This window comes from Bubalus bubalis, chromosome X, assembly GCF_019923935.1.
Source record: "Bubalus bubalis isolate 160015118507 breed Murrah chromosome X, NDDB_SH_1, whole genome shotgun sequence".
Classification (NCBI taxonomy): Eukaryota; Metazoa; Chordata; class Mammalia; order Artiodactyla; family Bovidae; genus Bubalus; species Bubalus bubalis.
In genome coordinates, this window is record NC_059181.1 from 8211734 (window position 1) to 8226560 (window position 14827).

Genomic DNA, 14827 nt, shown 5'->3' on the forward strand with positions numbered 1-14827 from the left:
TTTGACAATTTTCTCTTCTTTTTTATCTATATATCTGTGTATATATAGATAGATAGATATAGATGGATAGATACATACATACATATAAATGTTTTGAAAATTTTGGGGGGCCAGTCTATTGACCAGAAATAAATCACTGCCCGCATGTAATTGCAAGGGCATGTGGATAACAGAGTCAGGTGTGTATCCAGTAAGAAAAGAATACACAGATATTGATTTGCACTAGTGGTCTGCTACAGTAATTTATATTATTTTAGAAAACTTTCATTGCATCTACACTTTTATATTTATCGATGGAAATTTATTCACCAAATTGTTTATGATTTTTATAAATCTCCATTATCCTTGGTTATGTGGATATAATAGTGTTTGTTGACATATCCTCTCTTCATCCATATATCTGTGTGGCTGGAGGCTTATTAGTAATTTCTCTCATAAAGCTAGGTTTTTGTTTTGTTGAGTTTATTATTTTCTGTTTTCTGAATTCCTTTGCTAACATTGTGTTTTCCCTTTATTTTCTTGCATTACTCTATTCCTTGAGCTCTTCTGTTTGGAATCCTCAATGTTTCAAAAAGTTCTCTTTTCTTTCATAAAAAAGTTCTCTTTTCTTTCATATACTCTTTCCTCTATTTGTACCACCCCTGATGGAATTCCAGTTGAGCTATTCCAAATCCTGAAAGATGATGCTGTGAAAGTGCTGCACTCAATATGCCAGCAAATTTGGAAAACTCAGCAGTGGCCACAGGACTGGAAAAGGTCAGTTTTCATTCCAATCCCAAAGAAAGGCAATGCCAATGAATGCTCAAATTACCACACAATTGCACTCATCTCACATGCTAGTAAAGTCATACTCAAAATTCTCCAAGCCAGGCTTCAGCAATATGTGAACCATGAACTTCCTGATGTTCAAGCTGGTTTTAGAAAAGGCAAAGGAACCAGAGATCAAATTGCCAACATCCGCTGGATCATGGAAAAAGCAAGAGAGTTCCAGAAAAACATCTATTTCTGCTTTATTGACTATGCCAAAGCCTTTGACTGTGTGGATCACAATAAACTGTGGAAAATTCTGAAAGAGATGGGAATACCAGACCACCTGATCTGCCTCTTGAGAAATTTGTGTGCAGGTCAGGAAGCAACAGTTAGAACTGGACATGGAACAACAGACTGGTTCCAAATAGGAAAAGGAGTTCATCAAGGCTGTATATTGTCACCCTGTTTATTTAACTTCTATGCAGAGTACATCATGAGAAACGCTGGACTGGAAGAAACACAAACTGGAATCAAGACTGCCGGGAGAAATATCAATAACCTGAGATATGCAGATGACACCACCCTTATGGCAGAAAGTGAAGAAGAACTCAAAAGCCTCTTGATGAAAGTGAAAGAGGAGAGTGAAAAAGTTGGCTCAAAGTTCAACATTCAGAAAATGAAGATCATGGCATCCGGTCCCACCACTTCATGGGAAATAGATGGGGAAACAGTGGAAACAGTGTCAGACTTTATTTTTCTGGGCTCCAAAATCACTACAGATGGTGAGTGCAGCCATGAAATTAAAAGACGCTTACTCCTTGGAAGGAAAGTTATGACCAACCTAGATAGCATATTGAAAAGCAGAGACATTACTTTGCCCACAAAGGTTCATCTAGTCAAGGCTATGGTTTTTCCTGTGGTCATGTATGGATGTGAGAGTTGGACTGTGAAGAAGGCTGAGTGCCGAAGTATTGATGCTTTTGAACTGTGGTGTTGGAGAAGACTCTTGAGAGTCCCTTGGACTGCAAGGAGATCCAACCAGTCCATTCTGAAGGAGATCAGCCCTGGGATTTCTTTGGAAGGAATGATGCTAAAGCTGAAACTCCAGTTCTTTGGCCACCTCATGCGAAGAGTTGACTCATTGGAAAAGACCCTGATGCTGGGAGGGATTGGGGGCAGGAGGACAAGGGGATGACAGAGGATGAGATGGCTGGATGGCATCACTGACTCGATGGGCGTGAGTCTGGGTGAACTCCGGGAGTTGGTGATGGACAGGGAGGCCTGGCATGCTGCGATTCATGGGGTCGCAAAGAGTCGGATACGACTGAGTGACTGATCTGATCTGATCTGGTACTAAAGAAAATTCCCAATCAGTTGTAACAGGGATTTTCTCCTGTCTAACTAACACAAGGCAAATATAGGAGGAAGTAATCTGTGGTAGCAACAATAATGATACAGAGCAGGACCCTGTGGGGCTCCTGGGTACAAAAGCGTTTCTGTGTCTACCATGTCTTGATTACACCAAATAGGTTTGACCTTCCCTGAGTTCCAACCAGAAGGTTCAAATAGTTGCTAATTAGGGAAGGGAGGGGATGCAGTAACAAGGGAGGAACAGTCAAAAGAAACAATAGTGCAGCCTTGGGGCAGGGTCCTGGACCCCCCCCAGTCAAAGTTTATACAGAACAATGTATTTGAGCTGTTTTACTTCAGTCCTGGGTGTTCATTGGAAGGACTGATGCTAAAGCTGAAACTCCAACACTTTGGCTACCTCATGCGAAGAGCTGACTCATTGGAAAAGACCCTGATGCTGGGAGGGATTGGGGGGCAGGAGGAAAAGTGGACAACAGAGGATGAGATGGCTGGATGGCATCACCGACTCGATGGACGTGAGTTTGAGTGAACTCTGCGAGTTGATGATGGACAGGGAGGCCTGGCGTGCTGCAATTCATGGGGTCGCAAAGAGTCGGACACGACTGACCGACTGAACTGAACTGAACTGAACAGATAATGAAACCCCCACCAGGTGGGAGTAGTTAACTGCGTGCTGCCCACAAGCACTAGCACCACCAGCCAATCAGAAGAATGCCCATGAGCTGACCACGCCCTCTTTGAACAATTCCTGTAGAACTCCTCACTACCCCCTCCAGGTTGGGACACAGTTTTGAGGGCAATAAGCTGCTGGGACCCCCCCTTTGCCTGGCAAAGCAGTAAAGCTATTCTTTTCTACTTCCCCCAGACCTCTGTGTCTGAGATTTAATTCAGTGTCGCGGGCAGAGAAGCCAGATTCGGCTTCAACATCACAAGGTGATTTTGAGACACGAAGGCACTGATGTAAAACTTAGCACCGCTCCGCCCCCCGCCCGCCCCAAATAACTGGTAGCAAGAAAACACTCTTCAAGGATTGGGGCTTGTGGGTTTTTCTCTGGGTGAGAGAGAAGAATGTAGGGAAACGGGTGGAATCAGTAAAAGTCATTAGGAAAGTAATTTCCAGTGATCCTGTAGCATTTAGAGTTCATTTCCTCAAGAGCGGCATTGCCTCAGTGCATCTTTCAATGCTGCTCATTCAGTCAGATCGCCCTTTTGAAAGGCAGTGGAATTTGCCCTTCTCAACACAACCCTCAGCATTTGGGGAAGTGGAGCTTGTCATGGCTGAGGGCTCGCTAGAAGGTTTACATGCAACCCAGTGGCAGGAATGCTGCTTGGAGGAAAGAGAACAGGAAGCTCAAGACCACAGCCAGTTAAAAATGCCTCCTCATTAGTAGCAATTAGCACTCAGTCATGCCTGGGAGATTGTCCCCATAAAGCAGGTCAAATCAATTACTGCCTGCCTCTTAGACAAAGGAGAAGACCATTGCAGATTGCTATGGCTAGTTCTGAGCTTTTGTGTCTGAGACCAGGAGAAGATTTGATGACACTTGAAAATCTCCTCCCAAGAGGAGGGCTTCTTTCTTTTCTTCTGTTCTGTGTGCACAAAGAAATATAGCTGCTGTCAAAAAAGGCCTGTGAGCATCTTGGAGGTTTTGGTTGCAGGAGAGAATTGGGGCCAACTTCAAGGATGCTGGAAACTTTGTGATTTTGTGAATGGATGCAGGGAGCTGGAGGGGCTTGCTCATGGTGAGAGAGATGGAAAGAGAAGGAAATTCACACGTAACATGGATGCTAATTCCCTTCCTAACATAGATACAAACCAGCTTGAAAGAAAATCAAAGAATTGATCGTTTCCCTGCTAATGGCTATGCTGGTGACAGAGTTTTTGTCTTTTTAGGAGGTGATGGAGAAGGGTCAGCCAAGGTGCTTTTATGAGCTTCTGGGAAAAAAAGAAATATAAGTGCTGGCCAGGGCCCTGGTGTGGATTCTTAGCAGCTAGTGAATGTGCCCAGAGGCAGTCTCCATCCTCTTGCACTGCTGGAGCCCAGAGAATAAAAAAGCAGACTCCTTGGGAAAGAGGAAGAGATCTCTGCTTTTTATGTATCATTTCATGTCAATAACAGTTTGAGTAATTTTCATCTGGTGTTCACAATAAGGTGCTCCCAATTAATATTACCTTACATTTACATAGTTCATTTTATCAGATGATAAACGCACTTTACAAGTGCCAAGAGCTGCTGTCCTGTAGAACAGTGATGCCCTAGATAATATAAAGCTTCTCTTCAGTTGCCCTCTGTCTCAATGTTCTGAAAAAATTCCCTAGGTCCCTGCCCCAAGTGCCCCTCGGACGTGTCATTAGCTGGAATCAGGGTGGGAAGCTGCAGCAGGGTTATAAACTCAGGGCAGGAACACCCTGAGATGTGGCTGGGGTTCTATATCTGCCTCCTCAGTTTTACAACATAAAACCTCCTCCAAAACACTATATATATATATATATATATATATATATATATATCTCAGGGGGGGGAAAAAAGGTGTTCTTGCTATGTTCTCTGAGTTTTATGACAAGTCCCTTCCTCTGGGCTAGATTGCAGTCCTGAAATCACTGCAGTACTAGAATTCATCAGCAAAAAGCTTCTAATGGCATTTCTCAAAATATCTGAGACAACCTGCAGGACAATCACTGAGGATGCTTATTAAAAAGCAAAAGGCCAGGTTCCTCCAACTCCTATTGAAGAGGAATCAGAGGGTAAGGGGTTCATATAATTCTCACATCCACCAAAGTCTGAGAAGTGCATGTTTGATTTCCTACTGACATAAAGTTTTGCTTATAGTTAATAATACTGGGGCTATAAGACTTGATATGTGCTCTGTGTGATTCCTTCATTCACGGTTTTTCAAATTCTTACTGTGAAGCACAAACCTTTTTTTGATGAACCTTTTTCTTTCTTTGGCCAGGGTTCCCAGGATGGAGGTGTTCCCAGCCTAGGTCAGGGCCTGGGGTAACCAAGAGACTAGAGGAGTTAAGGCTCTAATCACCACAAGTCATGGAGATTTCCATAGGAAGAACAGAAATGGAGACAGGCGAGGTATGGAGTAATGGGCTAAAAGCTGTGGTTGGGAATCCAGTCAGTTAAGTCAAGACACCAACATCTTGAATGCACTCATATGAAAATGACCATAAGCTTTCCAACAAGGCTCCCTAAATGCAGACTTCATAACATGGATGGGGTGAATGGACTTCACCAATGACATTTGCACCAGCCTCTTTCACTGTTCTGTCAACACCCTTAACAGCATCAATACCTGTATTGTTTACCTATTTATTCATGCAGCTTTCATCCACTCAGCCAGCAGGTGTTCTGAAGATCCCACTATGCTCCGGGCACAGAGCTCTGAGATGAGGACTCAAAGATGAAGAATTCCTGCACCTGAAGGATATCAGAAGAAAACGGATGGATGGATGAGAAACCAAGGAAATGTGCAAGCTGTTCCTTCCTCCACCTTCATTTTACTTCCATCACAGCCACCTCTGAGTGTATTCCAATGGGAATCTCATCATCAGTCAGATCAACCCACAGGCGTGACCTTGAGTCCACATCTTACCTCCTTAGACCCCGAGATCTTTATCAGCCATCTCTCTAACTCTCTTCCACTGGTTCCCCCAGCATCATGTTGGCATTTGTTCTCTTCCCTTTCTCTATTTTTCATGACCACTTCGGACCTCACTTGTCCTTTTCCCCATTTTCACTCTGGGTGCACCCTTCCAACACTTCCTACTTGATCCTTAGAATTTCTTTTCTCCTTGAACTTATGTGGAGATTTTGCTAGGTCAATTCAAGCTGCCAAGTTCCATTTTAATTTGCTTTCTCCATTCACATGCAGTGGTCATCGCATGGGTGGAGAAAGTCATGAAAATGTACTGGCTGGGACTGTTCCAAACCTATCCTCTGTGGCCTCCACTTGGCCCTTTCAGTGGCTCTGCTGTTCTTTTATTTGTATTTCCTTTATGGCTTTTGCAGACATTTTCTTCACTTCTCAAGGTCTTAGCCTCACTCCTGTCTCCCTTACTCAGAGCAGGCAAGCTTGTCTCTGGTGTTCTGTAGACCATCCAGAAGACTCAGCTGAACTTTCTGATTCCCCCTCCTCCCAGTCATGATATTCTTCACACTGCTCCAAATTTCTGTTTCTCATTAAGTCACACGTTTTGTCTGAACAACTCATCTTATCCTTTCAAGACTAACTCTTGCATCTGGGTTCAATGAAAGAAAATGTCACATTCAAGTAAGTTTTGGAAGTGAAGTTTATTTTACTCCTCCTTTGGGGGATTTACATGGCACATTAGCATATTAAAAGCTTTGAGAAGCTGTGCAGTAATAAAAATGTTTAATTTTGTTTAAACCAATGTTTCTCATTAACTGTAGAACCCTTTCTTTGAGCAACACCTATTAATACTCTGGGTAACTCATTTTGAGAAACATTCCTTGAACATAGATTATAGAAGCTCGAGAACTTGTTTTAATAATCTTTTCATCCTATCTCTGAGTATAAACCCCTTTCCCTGTGGCCTGGTTTCTTTTTACAAATAATTGATCTTCAATAAATGTTTGCTTCAATAAATGAATGAGTTTATTCATTTAATACCGAGTATTTATTAGGCAATTATTGTGTTCTAGACAATGAAGTTCAGTGATAAATAAGACAGAAAATCACTTGCCCCCATCAAGCTTCCTTTTTAGTGGAGGAGGGCAATTGTAAAGAGATAGATGAGTAATGTCAGGTGATGATAAAATGCTTTGAAGAAAAGTAAAGTGGTGAAATAAGGTAGAGAGGGACTTGGATACGATTTTAGATGGAATGGGGGTGTCAGGAAAGACCTCTTTATAGTTGTGACATTTGAGCTAAGGCTTGAATAAAGTGGACTAGTAAGATCTTTGAATATGAAGAATTCAGGTAGAGGGGAAAGCAAGTGTGTGGAGGTTTTAAAATATGTCCACAGATTCTTTCATATCCTCTCCTCAAGAGATGGAACCTACTTTCCATTTCCATGAGTCCAAGCTGACCTACTGACTTATTTTTCACAGAGTATATGGCAGAAGTGATGGTTGTGCTTGCTGAGACTAGGTCTGAAATGGCATTGCAGATTTCTTCCTGACTTTTCTCTTGGATCACTTGCTCTGGAGAAAGCCAACTGTGAAGTTGTAAGGACACTCAAGCAGCTCAATGGTATTATTTCTTCCATTCTCATCTGGCTTGATTTATGTATTATCCTGAATAAAATGAGATTATTCAGTCCTCCTAAACTCCACTTGGTTGGTACAATCTCTTCTGTTGAGCCTACTTCAGCCTGTGAAATAAAATCACCCCAAATCCAAAGTCCTTTTGAAGCTAAGGAGATAAATCTGTGTTGTGCTTGCAGAATCTGAATTGAAGGGTAAGCAAATAGCAGCAAGGGATTATAAATCCCTGCTTGCCTCATCTATAAACCAATCTGTCCACAGTGAGAAAGCATTTAATAAAGGGTTTCATTGTACTGGAGGAAATGGAAAATTATACTCCATGAGTGCATGGTCTGCCAGCAACAGCCTGGAACCAGCAGCATGGGTGCCTTTTAATAGTTTTAAAAAATCAATAACCTTAGTCTTTTTAATTAAATTGCTGCAAGTGGGAAGAACACTTAATTACAGCTTCTATCCCTTCATAAAATGTTCTCCATGAAGAACTAGTGTAATCTGATTTGGATCCTTCCCAACCAACATACATATATATTTTTCATTGTATTAGTGGGCTGAATTCCACATTTTTAGTGGCCTAGAAATAAAAATGAGAATAAATGGGGGAAAAAATAACAAACTGAAAGCCTACCTAGACAGCATCTGTGACATCATAAATCCCAACTTGGGCGCTAAGGAGAGGATGGAAAAAAAAATCAAGATTTCAAGTAGCAGACACAGCACATCCTGTTCCTATTCTAAGCAAGAGCCAGCGAGAATTGGCCAATGTCCAATCTTGGGAAGGCACCTAGAGATTTTTAATATACTGGTGAGAGTAGTGGGCGTTTTCAGGGATAAAATGCTAGCATGGTGCTTCTAAATATATCTTTAATGCAATGGAAGTCATCTCTTCAGTTACTCTATTTTAATTAGATCCTCTCCTCTGTTTATTTCTTATTTGTGCTGCTTTCTTTGTATTTTTCTCATCCTCCTGCTGTCCTGGGGGCTCTTCCCTGTTAACACAGGCAGTGATGCTCAGTGGTACTGACAGGTTGCCAGGCTGATGTTGCTTCTCGCCCCTGGAGCCCAGTTTACACCAGCCCCCCTGCTCTGATTCATGATCTAGAAAATTCCTTCAGCTCAGGTAGGACAGAATTTACCCTGAAAAGAAGCTGTGCATAGCTTAAAGACTTTCCTATTCCTTGTTCATGATTTTCTAAAGCTACAAACCTGAAGGTAAAGTAATATAAAATCTTCAAACTTAAAAAACAAAACAAAACAAAAAAACCCTTCTTTATCTTACACATGAGCTAGTTCAATGTCAAAGTCCCTTGCCGTGCTATTAGGTGAGGAAATAGCATATGTGGTGGGGAGGTGACCCTTTCTTTGATTGCTATGCAAAGTGATGGCTTTCTGTGACTTGTGTGAGAAACCCAGGAAGCTATTAATAACACAGGTTCAACAAGCTCGGTAAGTAACTTTAGACACATACTAGCAGTTTTATATAAAATCAAATAGTGTTGTAGATGAGCTGAGGAACATGGATTGAATATCTATCTTGCTATATATAAAGTTGCAGCATCATCAACCAGAAATAGCACATAGGACATGGCAGCTAACCCTTGCCACTACCTCAGCCCTCTCATTCCAGAAGACATGCTTCATCTCATGAAAGGTGAGGCCAATTATCTTGTCTTATTTTACTATTTAAGGGCCAGTCTTCCCAACCTACAAGCCCCTAAGTAGGCTCACAGGAAAAACACTGAGATGAACTGGTCATAAAATGCATCCTAGAAAGAATACTCACAGACATGAAGACTCTAGCTTGGAAAAGAACAACCTTATAACAATACAGGAGGGCTGATTTTTCTCACTCCACAAGTATCAGAAGAAAGCTATTTGACTAGTAGTGAAGGATTGGTTCATGCCACAGAGAAGTCCTCTGAATGTGTCTACACTTGACAGGTGGGGGACAGGGCCACTTGACAGGGCCTGTTTTGCCAGCAAAGCTCACCCTCAGCCAATGGTCAGAAGAGGCCTCTCCTGGTCCGACATTTCCTTCTGTCCTCAACCTTCTGCAGCTCCCATAGTTTTGCCATATTGGGATTGAGTTGGGATCAGTCTCTCGCTTTTGTATTGGGTTGGCAAAAAACTTCATTTGGGTTCTCCCCGAAAGAAGTTTTTGGCCAACCCAATAGATCCTTTGAAAGAATCCTTATTGATAACATTATAGAGGACTATTTATTGTGATGAGATTTGGATTTTTCTCTACTGGCATTTCTCTGTCACTCTTTCCTGGAAATAGATCATGTATCTCTTACTTGGCAACTCCCCCAAAGAGAGGTATCTGGGTGAGGAGTCACCATCATTACCTAACTGCCCTTGAAATTTGTCAGAATCTGGATTAGACAGTCTTGTACAGGAGTGATCCAGTGCACTCTCTCTGACTGAAATATTGGCCAAAATTAGTAACTATCAATTATCATTGACTTAATGGGAAGGAAGGGGCTGAGCTTCCCAAAGCACAGGTTCCTGGGAGGGAGTCCAGATGCTATGGAAGATTTCTTTTCAGGAACAAAATTTTTAGTTAGGAACAAGATCATACTTGCAAAAGTCAGAGGAAGAAGGAAATAGGAAAAGTATTGGCCCTTCCAAGAAATTGTACATGATTAAATTCAGAACATGCCATCTGACACAAATCTATTTTAGATACCTTCTGGAATTCTGTGGTAGGTAATTGGCTCTGTAGTCAACCTTGTGTGTATCAGTCGCTCAGTCATGTCTGACTTGTGGCAACCCCATGGACTGTAGCCCGCCAGGCTTCTCTGTCTATAAAATTCTCCAGGCAAGAATACTGGAGTCGGTTTCCATTTCCTTTTCCAGGGGATCTTCCTGACCCAGGGATTGAACCCAGGTTTCCTGCATTGCAGGCAGATTCTTTACCATCTGAACCACTAGGGAAGCCCATAGTCAACCTTGCCATGACTAAAAAGCATGCACTGTTCCCCTTCCTTCATACCTCCATCAAACCCCACCAAACAGACACTTCTTAGAACACTGGTTAGGATGATCAACTTGTTTTACTTTGCCTGGGACTTTCCGGGTTTTAGCACTGAAAGTTTCAAATCCCAGGAAGCTCCTTAGTCCTATGCAAACGGGGATGGTTTGTCCCCCTACTTGTTTGTACAATAGAGTCACCTGAGTAGCTTTGAAAAATCATGCCACATTCCAGACTGACAGCATCAGAAACTGTGGGGGTAGATTGGAAAAGAAGAAGTAAAACTCTTACTATTTGCATATGACATGATACTATACAAAGAAAACCCTAAAGATGCCACCAGGAAATTACTAGAGCTAATCAATGAATATAGCAAAGTCACAGGATTAAAAAACAAAATTAATACACAGGAATTCCTTGTATTTTTATACACTAATAATGAAAAATCAGAAAGAGAAATTAAGGACACAATCACATTCACCATTGCAACAAAAAAGAATACAATACCCAGGAATAACCTACCTAAAGAGACAAAAAACCTGTATGCAGAAAACTATAAGACACTGATGAAAGAAATCAAAGATGACACAAACAGATGGAGAGATATACCATGTTCCTGGATTGGAAGAATTAAGATTGTGAAAATGACTATACTACCCAAAGCAATCTACAGATTCAATGCAATCTCTATCAAACTACCAATGATATTTTTCACAGAACTAGAACAAAAAATTTCACAATTTGTATGGAAACACCAAAGACCCTGAATAGCCAAAGCAATCTTGAGAAAGAAGAATGGAGCTGGAGGAATCAATTAGCCTGATTTCAGACTATACAACAAAGCTACAGTCATCAAGACAGTATGGTACTAGCACAAAAACAGAACTATAGATCAATGGAACAAGATAGAAAGCCCAGAGATAAACCCATGCACCTATGGATACCTTATCTTTGACAAAGGAGGCAAGAATATACGATGGAGAAAAGATAGTGCCTTCAATAAGTGGTGCTGGGAAAACTGGACAGCCATATGTAAAGGAATGAAATTAGAACAATTCTGAACACCATACACAAAAATAAATTCAAAACGAATCAAAGACCTAAATGTAAGACCAGAAACTATAAAACTTTTAGAGGAAAACACAGGCGGAATACTCTTTGATGCAAATCCCAATCACAGCAAGATCTTCTATGACCCACCTCCTAGAGTAATGAAAAAAACAAAAACCAAATGGGACCTAATTAAACTTAAAAGCTTTTGCACAGCAAAGGAAACTATAAACAAGGTGAAAAGAAAACCCTCAGAATGGGAGAAAATAATAGCAAATGAAACAACTGACGAAGGATTTATCTCCAGATTATACAAGCTGCTCATTCAGCTCAATACCAGAAAAACAAACAACCCAATCAAAAAGTGGGCAGAAGATCTTAACAGACATTTCTCCAAAGAAGACACATATATGGCTAATAAACACATGAAAAGATGCTCAACATCACTCATTATTAGAGAAATGAAAATCAAAACTACAGTGAGGCATCACCTGACACTAGTCAGAATAGCCATCATCAAAAAACCTAAAAACAATTAATGCTGGAGAGGGTGTATAAAAAAGGGAATCCTTTTGCACTGTTGATAGGAAAGCAAATTGATACAGTTGCTATGAAGAACAGTATGGAGATTCCTTAAAAAAAACTAGGAATTTCCTGTGATCCAACAATCCCACTCCTGGGCATATATCTTGAGAAAACCATAACTGAAAAAGATACATGTACCCCAGTGTTCATCACAGCACTATTTACAGTAACCAGGATGTGAAAGCAACCTAGATGTCCATCGATAGATGAATGGATAAAGAGCTGTGGTACATATACACAATGGAATATTACTCAGCCATAAAAAGGAATGCATCTGAGTCAGTTCTAATAAGGTGGATGAACCTAGAGCCTATTACACAGAGTGAAGTGAGTCAGAAAAAGACAAATATCCTATATTAATGCACATATATGGATATAGAAAGATGGTACTAATGAACCTATCTGCAGGGCAGCAATGGGGACACAGACATACCACAAGTCTATTCTCTATGTCTGGGAAGGAGGAGAGGGTGAGACGAATTGAGAGAGTAACACTGAAACATATACTTTACCATGTGTAAAACCATATAGCAAGTGGAAATTTGCTGTATGATGCAGGGAGCTCAAATCTGGTGTTCTGCGACACCCTAGAGGGGTGAAATGGGGTGGGAGGCAGGTTCAAGAAGAAGGGGATATATGTATACCTATGGCTGATTCTTGTTGATATATGGCAGAAACCAACATAATATTGCAAAGCAATTATCTTCCAATTAAAAATAAATAAATTTAAAAATAGAACTCTGGGGTGGGACCCAGGTAACTCCAATGCACAGTCAAGATCAGATGCTGAGGCCTTCTTTGTTAACTTTTACTGTGCTGAACAAGAGCCTCCAAAGGTAAAATGACAAGAGATATATTTACCTTTCCTATTTGACTTGTGACAAATGGTATCTGCATTATAACTAGATTAAATTTATCAAGAGTATTTTCTTAGTTCCCAAGATTGAAGACCACTTTGAATGACAAAGCCATTCCCTGAAGAAACATTGTTTGATTATAAAAATGAGGAGTCCTTCAAGAGCTAGCAATATTTGTCAGAACTTTGGAATGCCACCCTCCCTTCCCAGTCTTGCTATCTTTCAGCTGCTGAAATGAGAGACTCATTTGGAGCTTCTCATTTCAAGTATTGGTCACCATTTACGGGCTCGCAGCAGCTTGCTGCCTTTTCCTGTCTATGAGATGATTACTAGTGAAAAATGTCCCTCGCCCTAGTTGTGTTACATCATTTTTTAAAGACGTTGTTCACTTACTCTGAAAAATCTCCAAAAGAAGATAATAGTATAATTTCTGCTAATAGCAAGGAGGAGGACAAGTGTGGAGGGGTCCTCAGCAACTCTACGCTCCTTTCCTTTCCTGTTTTTTTTTTAAAGTTATCTATTTTCAATATAGTAGTGTGTTCATATAAATCCCAAACTCCCAGTTTATCCCTCTCCCCCATCCTTCCTCCCTGGTAATCATAAGTTCATTCTCTAAGTTTATGAGTCCATTTCTGTTTTGTAAATAAGTTCATTGGTATCATTTTTTAGATTCTGCATATAAGTGATATCATATGATATTTGTCTTTCTCTGTCTGACTTACTTCACTTAGTATGATAATCTCCAGGTCCATCCATGTTGCTGCAAATGGCATTATTTCATTCTTTTAAGTGGCTGAGTAATATTACACTGTAAATATGCACCACATCTTCTTTATCCATTCAGCTATTGGTGGACATTTAGGTGTTTCCATGTCTTGGTTATTTTAAACAGCACTGCAATGGACACTGGGATGCATGCATTCTTTCAAAGCATGTTTTTCTCTGGATGTATGCTTGATGAAGGTGAAAGAGGAGAGTGAAAAAGCTGGCCTAAAGCTCAACATTCAGAAAACTAAGATCATGGCATCTGGTCCCATCACATCATGGCAAATAGATGGGGAAACAGTGGCTGACTATTTTTCTGGGCTCCAAAATCATTGAAGATAGTGATTGCTGCTGCTACTGCATTGCTTCAGTCGTGTCCAACTCTGTGTGACCCCATAGATGGCAGCCCACCAGGCTCCCCTGTCCCTGGAATTCTCCAGGCAAGAACACTGGAGTGGGTTTCCATTTCCTTCTCCAAGATAGTGATTGCAGCCATGATATTAAAAGACGCTTACTCTTTGGGAGGAAAGTTATGACCAACCTAGACAGTATATTGAAAAGCAGAGACATTACTTTGTCAACAATGGTCTGTGCAGTCAAGGCTATGGTTTTTCCAGTGGTCATGTATGGATGTGAGAGTTGGACTATAAAGAAAGCTGAGCGCAGAAGAATTGATGCTTTTGAACTGTGGTGTTGAAGACTCTTGAGGGTCCCTTGGACTGCAAGAAGATCCAACCAGTCAATCCTAAAGGAAATCGGTCCTGAATATTCACTGGAAGGACTGATGCTGAAGCTGAAACTCCAATATTTTGGCCACCTGATGCAAAGAACTGACTCAGTGGAGAAGACCCTGGTGCTGGAAAAGATTGAAGGCTTGAGGAGAAGGGGACAGCAGAGAATGAGATGGTTGGATGGCATTGTCATCGCCTCAATGTACATGACTTTGAGCAAGTTCCAGGACTTGGTGATGAACAGGGACCCTGGTGTGCTGCAGTCCATGGGGTCGAAAAAAGTCAGTCACAACTCAGTGACTGAACTCAACACGGCATGGCTCATAGTTTCATTGAGTTAGACAAGGCTGTGGTCCATGCGATCAGTTTGACAAGCTTTCTGTGACACTGGTTTTCCTTCTGTCTGCCCTCTGACAGATAAGGATAAGAGGCTTATGGAAGCTTCCTGTTGGGAGAGACTGACTGGGGGGTGGGGGAGAACGGGGTCTTCTTCTGATGGGCTAAATGTAA